This window comes from Triticum urartu, chromosome 6 (assembly GCF_003073215.2).
Source record: "Triticum urartu cultivar G1812 chromosome 6, Tu2.1, whole genome shotgun sequence".
NCBI classification, from domain to species: Eukaryota; Viridiplantae; Streptophyta; class Magnoliopsida; order Poales; family Poaceae; genus Triticum; species Triticum urartu.
In genome coordinates, this window is record NC_053027.1 from 234,771,542 (window position 1) to 234,791,876 (window position 20,335).

Consider the following 20,335-nt stretch of genomic DNA (forward strand, 5'->3'; position numbering starts at 1 on the left):
CGCCACCAGAAGCCTTCGTAGCCACCGAAAACCAATCTAGACCCGTTCCGGCACCCCGCCGGAGGGGGAATCCCTCTCCGGTGGCCATCTTCATCATCCCGGTGCTCTCCATGACGAGGAAGGGGTAGTTCTCCCTCGGGGCTGAGGGTATGTACCAGTAGCTATGTGTTTGATCTCTCTCGCTCGTGTTCTTGAGGTGGCACGATCTTGATGTATCGCGAGCTTTGCTATTATAGTTGGATCTTATGATGTTTCTCCCCCTCTACTCTCTTGTAATGGATTGAGCTTTCCCTTTGAAGTTATCTTATCGGATTGAGTCTTTAAGGATTTGAGAACACTTGATGTATGTCTTGTGTGGGATAACCGTGGTGACAATGGGTTATTCTATTGGCTCGCTTAATGTTTGTTTTGGTGATCAACTTGCGGGTTCCGCCCATGAACCTATGCATAGGGGTTGGCACACGTTTTCGTCTTGACTCTCCGGTAGAAACTTTGGGGCACTCTTTGAAGTTTTTTGTGTTGGTTGAATAGATGAATCTGAGATTGTGTGATGCATATAGTATAATCATACCCATGGATACTTGAGGTGACATTGGAGTATCTAGGTGACATTAGAGTTTTCGTTGATTTGTGTCTTAAGGTGTTATTTAGTACGAACTCTAGGGCTGTTTGTGACACTTATAGGAATAGCCCAACGGATTGATTGGAAAGAATAACTTTGCGGTGGTTTCGTTCCCTACCATAATCTCTTCGTTTGTTCTCCGCTATTAGTGACTTTGGAGTGACTCTTTGTTGCATGTTGCGGGATAGTTATATGATCCAATTATGTTATTATTGTTGAGAGGACTTGCACTAGTGAAAGTATGAACCCTAGGCCTTATTTCCTAGCATTGCAATACCGTTTGTGCTCACTTTTATCATTAGTTACCTTGCTGTTTTTATATTTTCAGATTACAAAAACCTATATCTACTATCCATATTGCACTTGTATCACCATCTCTTCGCTGAACTAGTGCACCTATACAATTTACCATTGTATTGGGTGTGTTGGGGACACAAGAGACTCTTTGTTATTTGGTTGCAGGGTTGTTTGAGAGAGACCATCTTCGTCCTACGCCTCCTACGGATTTATAAACCTGAGGTCATCCAGTTGAGGGAAATTTGCTACTGTCCTACAAACCTCTGCACTTGGAGGCCCAACAACGTGTACAAGAAGAAGGTTGTGTAGTAGACATCACACATCACCTCCATGACTCTCCGGACTATTTATGTGTGTTGCTGGTGCGGCAGGAAGACATCACAAAAGGTGGACCACGGTATGGTCATCCAGGACACACCCACACTTGAGAGATTAATTGTAGTTGATCAAGAAGGTCCAACAAGAATCAATGTCATTTCTGTGCCGAAATTGACAGTTGTGGGCTACTCGTCTAACAAATACTCCGAACTTGTTACTGGATCCACATCCGTTCAAGTACAACAGCCGCCTTCTACCTCTCCTTCTACAAATTAACATCATTTCTAATTCTGAAGATGTTTGTTCGTCTGTCATTCAGAAAATGCTTCCAACAAGCTTGACCCAGAAACTACACACAGTGAAGGTGTTGGCACTAGAATCTATCGGGCCTGACCTGGAGCAAGCTGTCAGTTTCCTGAGATGCTTTCCGTGCCTGGAGAAGCTATATATCGAGGTGATGTTCCTTTCCTATTAAATGTTAACCATAAGGGAGTTCAATTTGTGACACCTTTTTCCAAGTTTAGAATGACAATGCACTACGATTTTTGAAGGTTCTTTTGGAGGATTTCAATACATACATGCCCCCCATATTGGTTGCTTGATCCATATGGTTACAATCAATAAGCATTTCTCCTTTGGATTCATCTGTACTAGTTTTCTTAGGGAACTTTTCATCCACTCCAACCTCTTGTGAAGAAGGCTACATTTTTCTAGAATGTAATCAAATGCCCATGTTAATCATGTCAAATCAAAGATGGCATGTTAGTGCATTTTACAAATCCTGCAAACCAAATAGCTAGGCCTGTAGTAATGTTCAAAATTGCATGTAGGCACTAACACGTTTTCTTCTTTTGCAAATAAGATTAGGCCCAGTGGTGGATAATGTGAGACAATATAACAATCACGTCGAATGCCTACATCTGTATCTCTCAGAAATTACTTTGAACTCCTACCGAGGGACCTTACCGGAGATTATATTCGTTAGGTTCTTTGTTCTCAGAGCAAGGGTGCTGAAGGAAATGAGGTTTGCCCTACATTTATTTCGCAAAAATGAATGGTCTGTTGATCAGCGCCGGCACCTACAGCAGAATGGAGTAGGCTCCAAAACTGCTGAATTTCATTTTGGAACTTCAGATGACAGAGTAATCGCAAGTCATCGGGTCAACCCCATACATGACTTCTCAGCGGCTGAGCCCTTTGCAAAAATTGTGAGGTTTCGAAGCAAGACTTAGAAGCGGTGATATTAGTTTGAACCTCTCTGATATCCATGTTCAGCGCATCAGCGCGGGCGTTTGCAGCTGATGGGCTGAATTTCATTTCTAATATTAGTTTGAACCTTGTAATCTTCGAATTTGAGCCATATAACTCTGGAATTTGAACCTTGTAAAATTTCAAGCTTTTGTGGTACAATTGTTGAAATGGCATCGTATGAGACTCGTATATTGCTAGCACTATTTTGACCTTAATATGCAATGGTCTTAGATTTTATTAACCATTCTCAAATCAGTTTACCTTGTCGATCTCACAGCACATGATATGTATAGCTAACTCGACCGCGATCTTCGACATTATTGCACACAGTTGATTTCTTCCACCGTGTGCACTGTCGAGTGCAGAATTAATTATCGCACTCGAGTGTCCATCATCACCCTTCTGTGTAACTTTGACCTCAACACCCAAGGGTAAACTTATGACCGAAGTCATTCCACACACTTTGTTTTTACAAAACTTTTTGCCAATAAACGCCCACGATTTGTCCCTCTTCTAGCCGACGCGTGGCCAAACTAGCCGGGCGGGAAGCTTGCGCGGTAAACAACAGGGTAGCGCGGGCACAGGCTCTTCGAGCCCACGCCTGGGGTGCGGTGTTATCAAGCGTGCACTGGATTCTGGAATCCTCCGCTATGAACACCGTGACAAGACGTGACGATTATAGGCCGGCCGGCCCCCACTTATTACAACGGCCATTTAACCTACCCTTGTGTCTCTTCAACCTTTCGATCACGCCCCACCATTGCAAGAAACACACCTACCACGAGAAATTCTTAGAGGGTATCCTGCGCGGCTCCAATGGCGCTCTGAGCGGTTGCCGACGACGAGCAGCAATTCACCATGCGTGGCGTGGTGGACAGCCACAGAAGGTTCATGGACCTCTCGGTGGTGTACACCAACGGCCCGGTCTGGGCGGAGCACTCCATCCATATCATGGAGCTGTTGCTTTCCGAGGAGAAGTACAAGGTGGTCGGGTTTGACCTCGAGTACGCCCGCGCTCATGCCGGGTCTCGTTCCAAGGTCGCCGTCGCCTAGATGTGCGTGTGCCACCACGTCCTCGTCTACCACTATTGCCTGGCCACAGGGCCTTGCAAGCGTTTCACTAGGTTTGTCAACAGCCCCCACTACATGTTCGCTACGGTGGACATCACCAACGATGTAAAGACGCTCAAGAATTCGGGCATCACCTGCCAGAATCTTGTCGACATCCAGGGCCAATACAAGAACAGGGGCAGCAAGGAGCATGAGAAGGACTCACTGGTTCTCCTTGCCGAGGCCATCATCGACCCCTACAACAGAGACATGAAGGATTCGTGCAACAAGGAAAAGCGTGCCTAGCACTTGGCCTGGATGGAGAAACTCGACAAAGCTCACGTCGTTTATGCGGCCAAGGAGGCGTACATGAGCTACGACATGTACATGTGGATCGTTGACATGAGGAAGTCCCTCCTTCCCCAAAACGGCCAGGGATCCAGCCTGAAGTAGAGAAATGGCAAGCGTCGTCGCAATAATAAGTAGATGATTAGATCCTCATTTCTCCTACTTTAGTATGCACGTAATTGCTTTCTTTGGTGTGTGGAAATGTTATGTGTGTAGTCACTTGTGTAATTGTATGCTTAATTTGGTTATGCAATGCTGTCTTTTTAAGTATATATGTTGATGTTGTAGACAGAGCATAGATGTTGTGCGGGCAAAGAAAATCACATCACACACAGACTAAACAATGGAACCCATCGGTGATGTTTTCATCAATCACTCGCAATTGTATACCAGCAATAGTTTGCTCACAACATAGACGGCTTGTTAGCAGTAATCGTCTGTGTTGTTATCGGTCTTCGCACACATCTCCGATTACAGACCTGTTTGCCTCGTATCACACACATCTTGTTCATTTGAACCATTTCTGTTCTCATGTCTCAACGCAAATAGTTCATCCGAGTGAACCGCATGTCGTATATCGCACACATCTTGTTCATTTGAACCATTTCTGTTCTCATGTCTCAACGCAAACAGTTCATCCGAGTGAACCGCATGCCGTATATCGCACACATCTTTGATCTGGCTAACCATTTCTTTTGTGTGGCCTAATCACAAACAGTTGATCCGAGTGAACTGTATGTTGTGTATCGCACACGCCTTCATCTGGCTGCCTGTTTATTTTGTTCCTCCTCATCACAAACAGTTCATTGAACTGAACCGTATGCCCTTCATTGCACATGCAAATAAAACCTGAACCGTGTTTGAGGCATCCGTCATCGCAAACGTTTTATACATTTCTGACGGTTTTCATACAGCACCATTTGCGATTATTGCATCGCACACAGTTTCTTGAAGGGTCTCTGATCGTAGTGTCGTATTAGCAGCATCCTGCAGTGGTGGTTCATGTAGTTCAAATTTCAATTATGCACATGAATGCATAGAAAGCTCAGTTAATGTATAAGAATGTCCACGTGAGCCCCGAAAAATCCCAAAAAATTGCACAACATTCCCGTGGTTCTATGTTGGCATGAGAAAAAATTTGAAAGTAAGAAGAGGCAACAGATATTGTTTCGTCGCCCAAGGTGGCACATTCCCTACCAAAACCATCATGCTTGTTTTGAGAGAAGCTCTGGTTCGCGAGAAGCTTATACCATAACCTGTCCCGAATGGGACAATATTGTTTACCCCAGCATGTTGATGCCATTCCATGATAGCATGCCAAGGTTTATGAATTTCAGACAAGTTCTGTATTTACTAGAATTACAAAAGCTAGCACCTCATTGTTTGCCGGAGAGCCACGATGTCGTGGTGTTTGAAATTCATCCCCATTTCTTGAATGGGACGTAAGCATCAATCCATGGACACGTATATCATTTTACAACCCATTTTGGTGAACCGAAGCATGTGCATGTAGTTTATTTTTGAATTGTGCACCTGAAATTCTACAAAACCAAGTTACTGTATAAAAATGTCCAAACAAACCCTGAATAATTCCAATTTTTTTTGATGACACACCTATAGTTGCACGTTCACTATAGATAGAAGTTCTAGCAATTCAAACAACATCCTTTGCAGCTATGACCCCATTATGTAATTCAAATCAAGACAAAAAATCAAGTAGATCGCACACAGTTTATTATCACCAACCGTGTGAGACGGAGTATGAAATATCCTAGTGCACCGTTGGTGTATAGTACGCATATGGCTTACGCGAGAAGGTGCGTCGGCTACAGTGTGGGTGTGATGTAGTCTCCTTTGTGTACCCAAATTATGCAATGACGTGGATGAGCACTGTAACCAGGGAAATTGGAACCAAAAATTTTGATGTTCAAACTCATCACACACGGGTTAAGCTATCTCAATCGTTTGTGATGTTCCCATATTGTACATAGTTCTGAATAAGGGACCGTGTCTGATGATACTTTGCGCACCAGGTTTTTCGATGAACCGGTTCAAAATTTTCGGCTTCCGCGGAAATATCTACCTCCCCTCCCCCTCCCCCTTACCAAAAGCCACATTTCCCCTATTTCCTCCTTCCTTTCTAAGTTGAAACCTTCACTCCTTGCTTGCTACGCTGCCCCCTCTCCAGCGACCCTCCTTCACGCTGGTCGGCCTCGTCTATCCAGGTAGGTAATCTACACCAGAACCCCATCCTCATCCTTCCACATCCCACATGCCTCGACCGCTGGCGCGACACCTTCCACCCAAATCACCAACCCCCCCACCAAATAAGTGCCGCCCTAAGCCATGGTGCATGCAGTATAGCTAGGAGGTGAAGGAGCATTTGGCAGCAGAGAAGCAAATCGCGGCCACACGTGCGGATGAGGTCGCGATGGCTGCCATTCATGCCGGCCCATAGATCTTGGAGGAGCACCTTGCCGTCGAGGCCACCATCGACGCCTCGCGCGCCGATGCCGCAACGCAGTTGGCTGCTTTAAACGATAGTTCGTGGCGTTTTCTTGAGGACACCCTCGGTGCCTTCGACGAAGACTATGAGGTGTTTTCTCAGCATGCACGTGCTTACCTCAACTCGAGAGCCAGCAGGTTGGTGCCGGCAGCGGCTCAGGCAACTCATCACTACGACGAGGGTACCCACGATGCGGAGGCCTCACCCTCTTCCATGTCCAAGGAGCCAATCGTCATCGATATCTCCGACAATGAGGAGTAGCTTGTCTTATTAGCTCACTATAAGGACCCATGTTCAGTTTGCTAGCTACTGCGTTTCCTTAACAAATTCTAGTGAATTACACTATCTACTTTTACCATGCAATCTGTTGCTCTAGTGTATATGTTCTATATGGCGTGCAATGTGGTGCTCACTTATTAACTGTTTGGTTAATTAGTTGTCGTATTCAGTTAACTGTTTGGTTCAATTATGCAAATGTGATGTTCAATTCTTCAGGGTGCAATTTGTATTGTCTTCCATGTGAGAAATAAATCGAATTTGTCTTTACAAAATATATGAGAAACAAATACAATTGCTATATTTCCAAGTTGTCAAGCATGCTTGGTTTGGTTAACTGTTTGATCTTCTATTATGTTATACATTGTGCAATGTGGTGCTCAGTTAACGTTTTGTTCATTTGTTGTGGTGTTTAGTTAAATGTTTGGTTCCATTCTGCAATGTGATGTTCAACTGTTGTGGGTGCATTCTGTTATTGTATACCATGTGAGAAATAAATCGAATTTGGTTGTACTAAATACATGAGAAACAAATACAATTGCTATATTTCCAAGTTGTTAAGCATGCTTGGTTTGGTTAACTGTCTGATCTTCTATTAGGAGTATGTTATATTTGAAGGAAATATGCCCTAGAGTCAATAATAAAGTTGTTATTTATATTTCCTTATATCACGATAAAAGTTTATTATTCATGATAGAATTGTACTAACCGGATACTTAGTACATGTGTGAATACATAGACAAACAAAGTGTCACTAGTATGCCTCTACTTGACTAGGTTGTTAATCAAAGATGGTTAAGTTTCCTAACCATGGATAAAGAGTTGTCATTTGATGGACAAAGTGTCACCGTTAGCTTAGCACGATGATCATTTAGTTTGTTGCTATTGCTTTCTCCATAACTTATACATGTTCCTATGACTATGAGATCATGCAACTCCCGAATACCGGAGGCACACTTTGTGTTCTACCAAACATCACAACGTAACTGGGTGATTGTAAAGGTGCTCTACAGGTGTCTCCGATGGTTTTTGTTGAGTTGGCATAGATCGAGATTAGGATTTGTCACTCCGTCTATCAGAGACGTATCTCTGGGCCCTCTCGGTAATGTACATCACTATGAGCCTTGCAAGCAATGTGACTAATGAGTTAGTTGCGAGATGATGCATTAAGGAACGAGTAAAGAGACTTGCCGGTAACGAGATTGAACTAGGTATTGAGATACCAACGATCGAATCTCGGGTAAGTAACATACTGATGACAAAGGGAACAACATATGTTGTTATGCGGTTCGATCAATAAAGATCTTCATAGAATATGTAGAAGCCAATATGGGCATCCAGGTTCCGCTATTGGTTATTGACCAGAGAGGTGTCTCGTTCATGTCTACATAGTTCTCGAACCCGTAGGGTCCACACGCTTAACGTTCGTTGACGATATAGTACTATATGAGTTATGTATGTTGGTGATCGAATGTTGTTCAGAGTCCCGGACGAGATCACAGACATGACGAGGAACTCCGGAATGGTCCAGAGATAAATATTTTTATATGGGATAATAGTGTTTGGTCTCCGGAAGGGTTTCGGAATTCACCGGAACGGGTTCCGGATGTTTCCTGAAATGTTTGGGTACGAGAACACTTTATTTGGTCCAAAGGGGAAAGCCCACGAGGTTTTTGGAAAGAGCAAAAGGAAGTTCTGCAGTCCAGGGGCCAGACGCGAGGGTCCCCGGCGTCTAGGTCCAGACGCCGGGATCCCTGGCGTCTGGTCCTGGAGTCCGAGAAGGACTCTTGCCTTTCGGGTGAAACCGAATTTGTGTAGGCTTTTACTCCATGTTTCGACCCCAAGGCTCAACATAAAAATAGAGGGGTAGGGCTAGCACCCAAGACACATCAAGAAACACCAAGCCATGTGCTGGCAACCCCGTCGCCTCTAGTTTCTCCTCCATCATAGTTTTCGTAGTGCTTAGGCGAAGCCCTACAAAGATTGTTCTTCACCAACACTGTCATCACGCCGTCGCATTTCCGGAACTCATCTACTACTTCGCCCATCTTGCTGGATCAAGTAGGAAAGGACGTCATCGAGCTGAACGTGTGCTGAACGCGGAGGTGCCGTACGTTCTGTACTTGATCGGGACGGATCATGAAGGTCTACGACTACATCAACCGCGTTGATAAAACGCTTCCGCTTTCTGTCTACGAGGGTACATAGACACACTCTCCCCTCTCGTTGCTATGCATCACCATGATAGATCTTGCGTGTGCGTAGGATTTTTTTTGAAATTACTGCGTTCCCCAACAATATTTTGCAATGCGGTGCTCAGTTAATGTTTGTTTCATTTGTTGTGGTGTTTAGTTAACTAATTGGTTCAATTCTGCAATGCAATGTCCAATTGTTGTGGGTAGAGTTTTTGATTGTTGTGCATGTGAGGAATAATCGAATTTGGCAGCACTTAATACATGGAAAACATATGCAATTGCTATATTTCCTAGTTCTTAATCATGCTTGGTTAGGATAAATGGGTTTTCCATGCGGCTTGAATTAATCTGCAATTTGCTTATTTTTCATCAACATATTTTACTACTAGCATGCGAACACTTACTTAACCTAACCACTAACTACCTTATATGTGTTGCAGGGAAACAATGGGAAGCACTGAGGTTTACAATCGAGGTTTGCACATGCATGGTCCTTTGTCTAATGGCACATTATTGTCAGGACCCCGAGTCCAAGTCACATCGATCTAGCCGGTAACACCTCATATCACATTGCGGCCTCACGCACGGTATCTCACGGGTGTCGCCTTACCATGGCCTGGGACCGTTTGCGCCTTTTGGCTCATGTATATGATAGTGTCGCTAGCATCCATATGACAGAGAACCCGGGCCGACATGGCTAGTCGTGAACCCAAAGCGGCACAGACCTATGGAGACAGGCATACATGAATCAGCGAGTGAATCTGGGCTGTAGCACTGGGCTAACAGGATTCCGGGGAACCCGGGCTGTAGCAGGCTAGGCAGGACTCCGGATGTCACCGCGTGACATTTCCCCGAAGGGACAGACATAGGAACGAAGTGAAACACATGCCGGCCAGTCAAGTGTCTTGAGCAGTAGTGCCGGGCTAGCAGGACTCCGGTGAACCGGGCTGTAGCGGACTACTATCGCTCGAGGAACACTAGACTACATTTCCCCATAAGAAAGGCTGCCAAGGATAAACAACTAGATTGTTGGATCCCACTCATACCAAGGATTTCAATCATACACACAATATGCCCGATATGAGTACATACAACATGGCATCACAACAAAACTCTACAACTCAAGTACTTTATTTAAAGGCTCCAGAGAGCCATAAATAACAAGTTCATACAGGTAGGGGTCACATGACCCGACACTCAATTCATACAAGCATACAAGCACAAGCGGAAATAAATAGTCTGAGTACAGACACTAGAAAGCAAGAAGGCTTCCGAAGCTTGTCTATCTACATAGGGCCCTCCATGGCCAGGATCACCACCTGGGTGGCTAGTCACTCGTCGACATCAAGGTCTATGTAGAACCCATCGGAGGGGGCGGTGTTGTCGTCTGAAAACAGTAATTAAGCAAACATGAGTACAAAGGTATTCAGCAAGTCTGACAACAGAACCTACTATACATGCTCATTCTCAAGAAGGTGGTGGGGTTATTGCAGCAAGCCAGCTTTGACTCTTGGCTAGGCTATCCTATGGAACTCCACTAGTAAAATAGTTTTCGCACACGAGTCCACTACTCACCAACACAATACTCCACCGGGGATCCTCCCTCGTCATCCTACGAGGGGGCCATCCTCGCTACTCACACTTATCTTGAGTCTTTTAGTAGTAACCATTAACTTGTCTATGAACTATATAGGCAACCAAGTAGTCCTTTACCGCGGACGCGACTATTCAAATAGTTTTATACCCTGCAGGGGTGTACTTCTTCATACACGCTTTCACCACTTACCGCCGTTTACACGGCATGTACTCGGCAACCTTCAAGCGGAAGCCCAACGAGGGTGTCGGCCATGGCCTACCCAAACACTCAAGTCTCTAGTCCAGGTGTATTGCCTATCCAGGTTCCATCCGCAAGGAGTCCGGCTGAGGTTTCCTCATACGGCCCCGAACGATGTGAACAGGGTTCTTGAGACACCAAACGGGTGACTCGGTACACCGTGCCACTGAAGGAAATATGCCCTAGAGGCAATAATAAAGTTATTATTTATTTCCTTATATCATGATAAATGTTTATTATTCATGCTAGAATTGTATTAACCGGAAACATAATACATGTGTGAATACATAGACAAACAGAGTGTCACTAGTATGCCTCTACTAGACTAGCTCGTTAATCAAAGATGGTTATGTTTCCTAACCATGGACAAAGAGTTGTTATTTGATTAACGGGATCACATCATTAGGTGAATGATCTGATTGACATGACCCATTCCATTAGCTTAGCACCCGATCATTTAGTATGTTGCTATTGCTTTCTTCATGACTTATACATGTTCCTATGACTATGAGATTATGCAACTCCCGTTTGCCGGAGGAACACTTTGTGTGCTACCAAACGTCACAACGTAACTGGGTGATTATAAAGGAGCTCTACAGGGGTCTCCAAAGGTAGATGTTGGGTTGGCGTATTTCGAGATTAGGATTTGTCACTCCGATTGTTGGAGAGGTATCTCTGGGCCCTCTCGGTAATGCACATCACATAAGCCTTGCAAGCATTACAACTAATGAGTTAGTTGCAAGATGATGTATTACGAAACGAGTAAAGGGACTTGCCGGTAACGAGATTGAACTAGGTATTACAGATACCGACGATCGAATCTCGGGCAAGTAACATACCGATGACAAAGGGAACAACGTATGTTGTTATGCGGTCTGACTGATAAAAGATCTTCGTAGAATATGTAGGAGCTAATATGAGCATCCAGGTTCTGCTATTGGTTATTGACCGGAGACATGTCTCGGTCATGTCTACATTGTTCTCGAACCCGTAGGGTCCGCACGCTTAAGGTTTCGATGACAGTTATATTATGAGTTTATGAGTTTTGATGTACCGAAGTTAGTTCGGAGTCCCGGATGTGATCACGGACATGACAAGGAGTCTCGAAATGGTCGAGACATAAAGATTGATATATTGGACGGCTATATTCGGACACCGGAAGTGTTCCGGGTGATTTCGGAGAAAACCGGAGAGCCAAAGGGTTACCGGAACCCCCCCGGGAGAAGAAATGGGCCATATGGGCCTTAGTGGAGAGAGAGAGGGGCAGCCAGGGTGGGACGCGCGCCTCCTCCCCCCTGGTCCGAATTGGACTAGGAGAGGGGGGGTGGCGCCCCCCTTTCCTTCTCCCTCCCCACTTCTTTCCCCCTCCTAGTAGGAGTCCTACTCCTACTAGGAGGAGGACTCCTCCTTGGCGCGCCATAGGGGCCGGCCGGCCTCCTCCCCTTGATCCTTTATATACGGGGCAAGGGGGCACCCCATAGACACACAAGTTGATCCACGTGATCATATTTTTAGCCGTGTGCGGTGCCCCCTTCCACCATAGTCCTCGATAATATCATAGTGGTGCTTAGGCGAAGCCCTGCGATGGTAGTACATCAAGATCGTCACCACGCCGTCGTGCTGACGGAACTCTTCCCTGACACTTTGCTAGATCGGAGTCCGGGGATCGTCATCGAGCTGAACGTGTGCTAGAACTCGGAGGTGCCGTAGTTTCGGTGCTTGATCGGTCGAGCCGTGAAGACGTACGACTACATCAACCACGTTGTGCTAACTCTTCCGTTGTCGATCTACAAGGGTACGTAGATCACACTCTCCCCTCTCGTTGCTATGCATCATCATGATCTTGCGTGTGCGTAGGAAAATTTTGAAATTACTACGAAACCCATCAGTGGCATCCGAGCCTAGGTTTTATGTGTTGATGTTATATGCACGAGTAGAACACAAGTGAGTTGTGGGCGATATAAGTCATACTGCTTACCAGCATGTCATACTTTGGTTCGGCAGTATTGTTGGACGAAGCGGCCCGGACCGACATTACGCGTACGCTTACGCGAGACCGGTTCTCCCAACGTGCTTTGCACAAAGGTGGCTAGCGGGTGACAGTTTCTCCAACTTTAGTTGAACCGAGTGTGGCTATGCCCGGTCCTTGCGAAGGTTAAAACAGCACCAACTTGACAAACTATCGTTGTGGTTTTGATGCGTAGGTAAGATTGGTTCTTGCTTAAGCCCATAGCAGCCACGTAAAAACTTGCAACAACAAAGTAGAGGACGTTTAACTTGTTTTTGCAGGGCATGTTGTGATGTGATATGCTCAAGACATGATGCTAAATTTTATTGTATGAGATGATCATGTTTTGTAACCGAGTTATCGGCAACTGGCAGGAGCCATATGGTTGTCGCTTTATTGTATGCAAAGCAATCGCGCTGTAATGCTTTACTTTATCACCAAGCGGTAGCGATAGTCGTGGAAGCATAAGATTGGCGAGACGACAATGATGCTATGATGGAGATCAAGGTGTCACGCCGGTGACGATGGTGATCACGACGGTGCTTCGAAGATGGAGATCACAAGCACAAGATGATGATGGCCATATCATATCACGTATATTGATTGCATGTGATGTTTGTCTTTTATGCATCTTATCTTGCTTTGATTGACGGTAGAATTATAAGATGATCTCTCACTAATTATCAAGAAGTGTTCTCCCTGAGTATGCACCGTTGCGAAAGTTCTTCGTGCTGAGACACCACGTGATGATCGGGTGTGATAGGCTCTACGTTCAAATACAACGGGTGCAAAACAGTTGCACACGCGGAATACTCAGGTTATACTTGACGAGCCAAGCATATGCAGATATGGCCTCGGAACATGGAGACCGAAAGGTCGAGCGTGAATCATATAGAAGATATGATCAACATAGCGATGTTCACCAATGAAACTACTCCATCTCACGTGATGATCGGACATGGTTTAGTTGATTTAGATCACGTAATCACTTAGAGGATTAGAGGGATGTCTATCTAAGTGGGAGTTCTTAAGTAATATGATTAATTGAACCTAAATTTATCATGAACTTAGTACCTGATAGTATCTTGCTTGTCTATGTTTGATTGGAGATAGATGGCCCGTGCTATTGTTCCGTTGAATTTTAATGCGTTCCTTGAGAAAGCAAAGTTGAAAGATGATGGTAGCAATTACACAGACTGGGTCCATAATTTGAGGATTATCCTCATTGCTGCATAGAAGAATTACGTCCTGGAAGCACCGCTGGGTGCCAGGCCTGCTGCTGGAGCAACACCAGATGATATGAACGTCTGGCAGAGCAAAGCTGATGACTACTCGATAGTTCATTGTGCCATGCTTTACGGCTTAGAATCGGGACTTCAACGATGTTTTGAACGTCATGGAGCATATGAGATGTTCCAGGAGTTGAAGTTAATATTTCAAGCAAATGCCCGGATTGAGAGATATGAAGTCTCCAATAAGTTCTATAGCTGCAAGATGGAGGAGAACAGTTCTGTCAGTGAGCATATACTCAAAATGTCTGGGTATAATAATCACTTGATTCAATTGGGAGTTAATCTTCCAAATGATTGCATCATTGACAGAATTCTCCAATCACTGCCACCAAGCTACAAGACCTTCGTGATGAACTATAATATGCAAGGGATGAATAAGACTATTCCCAAGCTCTTCGCAATGCTGAAAGTTGCGGAGGTAGAAATCAAGAAGGAGCATCAAGTGTTGATGGTCAACAAGACCACTAGTTTCAAGAAAAAGGGCAAAGGGAAGAAGAAGGGGAACTTCAAAAAGAACGGCAAGCAAGTTGCTGCTCAAGAGAAGAAACCCAAACCTGGACCTAAGCCTGAAACTGAGTGCTTCTACTGCAAGCAGACTGGTCACTGGAAGCGGAACTGCCTCAAGTATTTGGCGGATAAGAAGGATGGCAAGGTGAACAAAGGTATATGTGATATACATGTTATTGATGTGTACCTTACTAATGCTCGCAGTAGCACCTGGGTATTTGATACTGGTTCTGTTGCTAATATTTGCAACTCGAAACAGGGACTACGGATTAAGCGAAGATTGGCTAAGGATGAGGTGACGATGCGCGTGGGAAACGGTTCCAAAGTCGATGTGATCGCAGTCGGCGCGCTACCTCTACATCTACCTTCGGGATTAATATTAGACCTAAATAATTGTTATTTGGTGCCAGCGTTAAGCATGAACATTATATCTGGATCTTGTTTGATGCGAGACGGTTATTCATTTAAATCAGAGAATAATGGCTGTTCTATTTACATGAGTAATATCTTTTATGGTCATGCACCCTTAAAGAGTGGTCTATTCTTATTAAATCTCGATAGTAGTGACACACATATTCATAGTGTTGAAACCAAAAGATGCAGAGTTGATAATGATAGGCAACATATTTGTGGCACTGCCGTTTAGGTCATATCGGTATAAAGCGCATGAAGAAACTCCATACTGATGGGCTTTTGGAACCACTTGATTATGAATCACTTGGTACTTGCGAACCGTGCCTTATGGGTAAGATGACAAAAACACCATTCTCCAGTACTATGGAGAGACCAAAAGATTTGTTAGAAATCATACATACAGATGTATGTGGTCCGATGAATGTTGAGGCTCGTGGGGGATATCGTTATTTTCTCACCTTCATAGATGACTTAAGCAGATATGGGTATATCTACTTAATGAAACACAAGTCTGAAACGTTTGAAAAGTTCAAAGAATTTCAGAGTGAAGTTGAAAATCATCGTAACAATAAAATAAAATTCCTACGATCTGATCGTGGAGGAGAATATTTGAGTTACGAGTTTGGTGTACATTTGAAACAATGTGGAATAGTTTCGCAACTCACGCCACCCGGAACACCACAGCGTAATGGTGTGTCCGAACGTCGTAATCATAGTTTACTAGATATGGTACGATCTATGATGTCTCTTACTGATTTACCGCTATCATTTTGGGGATACGCTCTAGAGACGGCCGCATTCACGTTAAATAGGGCACCATCAAAATCCGTTGAGACAACGCCTTATGAACTGTGGTTTGGCAAGAAACCAAAGTTGTCGTTTCTGAAAGTTTGGGGCTGCGATGCTTATGTGAAAAAGCTTCAACCTGATAAGCTCAAACCCAAATCGGAGAAATGTGTCTTCATAGGATATCCAAAGGAAACTATTGGATACACCTTCTATCACAGATCCGAAGGCAAGACTTTTGTTGCTAAATTCGGAAACTTTCTGGAGAAGGAGTTTCTCTCGAAAGAAGTGAGTGGGAGGAAAGTAGAACTTGACGAGGTAACTGTACCTACTCCCTTATTGGAAAGTAGTACATCAAAGAAACCTGTTTCTGTGACACCTACACCAATTAGTGAGGAAGCTAATGATAATGATCATGAAACTTCAGAACAAGATACTACTGAACCTCGTAGATGAACCAGAGTGAGATCCGTGCCAGAGTGGTACGGTAATCCTGTTCTAGAAGTCATGCTACTTGATCATGATGAACCTACGAACTATGAAGAAGCGATGGTGAGCCCAGATTCCGCAAAATGGCTTGAAGCCATGAAATCTGAGATGGGATCCATGTATGAGAACAAAGTATGGACTTTGGTTGACTTGCCCAATGATCGGCAAGCAATTGAGAATAAATGGATCTTCAAGAAGAAGACTGACGCTGACGGTAATATTACTGTCTACAAAGCTCGACTTGTCGCAAAAGGTTTTCGGCAAGTTCAAGGGATTGACTATGATGAGACCTTCTCACCCGTAGCGATGCTTAAGTCTGTGCGAATCATGTTAGCAATTGCCGCATTTTATGATTATGAAATTTGGCAGATGGATGTCAAAACTGCATTCCTGAATGGATTTCTGGAAGAAGAGTTGTATATGATACAACCAGAAGGTTTTGTCGATCCAAAGGTAGCTAACAAAGTGTGCAAGCTCCAGCGATCCATATATGGACTGGTGCAAGCTTCTCGGAGTTGGAATAAACGCTTTGATAGTGTGATCAAAGCATTTGGTTTTGTACAGACTTTTGGAGAAGCCTGTATTTACAAGAAAGTGAGTGGGAGCTCTGTAGCATTTCTGATATTATATGTGGATGACATATTACTGATTGGAAATCATATAGAATTTCTGGATAGCATAAAGGGATACTTGAATAAGAGTTTTTCAATGAAAGACCTCGGTGAAGCTGCTTACATATTAGGCATAAAGATCTATAGAGATAGATCAAGACGCTTAATTGGACTTTCACAAAGCACATACCTTGACAAAGTTTTGAAGAATTTCAAAATGGATCAAGCAAAGAAAGGGTTCTTGCCTGTGTTACAAGGTGTGAAGTTGAGTCAGACTCAATGCCCGACCACTTTAGAAGATAGAGAGAAAATGAGAGATGTTCCCTATGCTTCAGCCATAGGCTCTATCATGTATGCAATGCTGTGTACCAGACCTGATGTGTGCCTTGCTATAAGTCTAGTAGGGAGGTACCAAAGTAATCCAGGAGTGGATCACTGGACAGCGGTCAAGAACATCCTGAAATACCTGAAGAGGACTAAGGATATGTTTCTCGTTTATGGAGGTGACAAAGAGCTAATCATAACTGGTTACGTCGATGCAAGCTTTGACACTGATCCGGACGATTCTAAATCGCAAACCGGATACGTATTTACATTAAACGGTGGAGCTGTCAGTTGGTGCAGTTCTAAACAAAGCGTCATGGCGGGATCTACATGTGAGGCGGAATACATAGCTGCTCCGGAAGCAGCAAACGAATGAGTCTGGATGAAGGAGTTCATATCCAATCTAGGTGTCATACCTAGTGCATTGGGTCCAATGAAAATCTTTTGTGACAATACTGGTGCAATTGCCTTGGCAAAGGAATCCAGATTTCACAAGAGAACCAAGCACATCAAGAGATGCTTCAATTCCATCCGGGATCTAGTCCAGGTGGGAGACATAGAGATTTGCAAGATACATACAGATCTGAATGTAGCAGACCCGTTGACTAAGCCTCTTCCACGAGCAAAACATGATCAGCACCAAAGCTCCATGGGTGTTAGAATCATTACTGTGTAATCTAGATTATTGACTCTAGTGCAAGTGGGAGACTGAAGGAAATATGCCCTAGAGGCAATAATAAAGTTATTATTTATTTCCTTATATCATGATAAATGTTTATTATTCATGCTAGAATTGTATTAACCGGAAACATAATACATGTGTGAATACATAGATAAACAGAGTGTCACTAGTATGCCTCTACTAGACTAGCTCGTTAATCAAAGATGGTTATGTTTCCTAACCATGGACAAAGAGTTGTTATTTGATTAACGGGATCACATCATTAGGTGAATGATCTGATTGACATGACCCATTCCATTAGCTTAGCACCTGATCGTTTAGTATGTTGCTATTGCTTTCTTCATGACTTATACATGTTCCTATGACTATGAGATTATGCAACTCTCGTTTGCCGGAGGAACACTTTGTGTGCTACCAAACGTCACAACGTAACTGGGTGATTATAAAGGAGCTCTACAGGGGTCTCCAAAGGTAGATGTTGGGTTGGCGTATTTCGAGATTAGGATTTGTCACTCCGATTGTCGGAGAGGTATCTCTGGGCCCTCTCGGTAATGCACATCACATAAGCCTTGCAAGCATTACAACTAATGAGTTAGTTGCAAGATGATGTATTACAAAACGAGTAAAGAGACTTGCCGGTAACGAGATTGAACTAGGTATTTGAGATACCGACGATCGAATCTCGGGCAAGTAACATACCGATGACAAAGGGAACAACATATGTTGTTATGCGGTCTGACCGATAAAAGATCTTCGTAGAATATGTAGGAGCCAATATGAGCATCCAGGTTCCGCTATTGGTTATTGACCGGAGACGTGTCTCGGTCATGTCTACATTGTTCTCGAACCCGTAGGGTCCGCACGCTTAAGGTTTCGATGACAGTTATATTATGAGTTTATGAGTTTTGATGTACCAAAGTTAGTTCGGAGTCCCGGATGTGATCACGGACATGACGAGGAGTCTCGAAATGGTCGAGACAAAAAGATTGATATATTGGACGGCTATATTCGGACACCGGAAGTGTTCCGGGTGATTTCGGAGAAAACCGGAGAGCCGGAGGGTTACCGGAACCCCCCCGGGAGAAGTAATGGGCCATATGGGCCTTAGTGGAGAGAGAGAGGGGCAGCCAGGGTGGGCCGCGCGCCTCCTCCCCCCTGGTCCGAATTGGACTAGGAGAGGGGGGCGGCGCCCTCCTTTCCTTCTCCCTCCCCACTTCTTTCCCCCTCCTAGTAGGAGTCCTACTCCTACTAGGAGGAGGACTCCTCCTTGGCACGCCATAGGGGCCGGCCGGCCTCCTTCCCTTGATCCTTTATATACGGGGGCAAGGGGGCACCCCATACCCACACAAGTTGATCCACGTGATCATATTTTTAGCCGTGTGCGGTGCCCCCCTTCCACCATAGTCCTCGATAATATCATAGCAGTGCTTAGGCGAAGCCCTACGATGGTAGTACATCAAGATCGTCACCACGCCGTCGTGCTGACGGAACTCTTCCCCGACACTTTGCTGGATCGGAGTCCAGGGATCGTCATTGAGCTGAAGGTGTGCTAGAACTCGGAGGTGCCGTAGTTTCAGTGCTTGATCGGTCGAGCCGTGAAGACGTACGACAACATCAACCACGTTGTGCTAACGCTTCCGTTGTCGATCTACAAGGGTATGTAGATCACACTCTCCCCTCTCGTTTCTATGCATCACCATGATCTTGCGTGTGCGTAGGAAAATTTTGAAATTACTACGAAACCCATCAGCCACGGTGTATCTACCGCAACATAGCCCACCCCTAGGGTCAGCGCTACGCACGGCCGCCAACACATATCCTACAAACACCAGAAACTATTTGCAACTCCTGGACAGAGTACTAGGGTGAATAAGAAGCCGAGAGGGTCCATTGGTTTCGGGCCCAATGTATGGTAGTAACTGCATCTTAAATCACACATACAGATCTCAGTTCTTATGGACGGCCTCAATGAAACAACCCACCATGTACTCCTACATGGCCTCTCATCGATACCTTTACCAAATCATGTTCATCACATCCCTCACATTACCGATATAACCATTTCACTCTAGCCCATCACCTAGATGGACCATACTTGACACAACTCTAAGCATACTAGGCAAAGCAAGGTAGGAATTACATACATGGCTCAATCAACTCCTACACATGCTAGTGGGTTTCATCTAGTTACTGTGGCAATGACAGGTCATGCAGAGGATAAGGGGTTCAACTACCATAGCACACAGCAGTTTGAATCATGTAACCCACTAGCATGTGTAGGAGTTGATTGAGCCATGTATGTGTTTCCTACCTTGCTATGCCTGCTATGCTTAGAGTTGTGTCAGGTCTGGTTCATCTGGGTGATGGGCTAGAGTGAAATGATTATGTTGGTAATGTGAGGGATGTGTTGAACATGATTTGGTAAAGGTATCGATGAGAGGCCATGTAGGAGTACATGGTGGGTTGTTTCATTGAGTCCGTCCCTAAGAACTGAGATCTTTATGTGTGATTTAAGAATCAGTTAC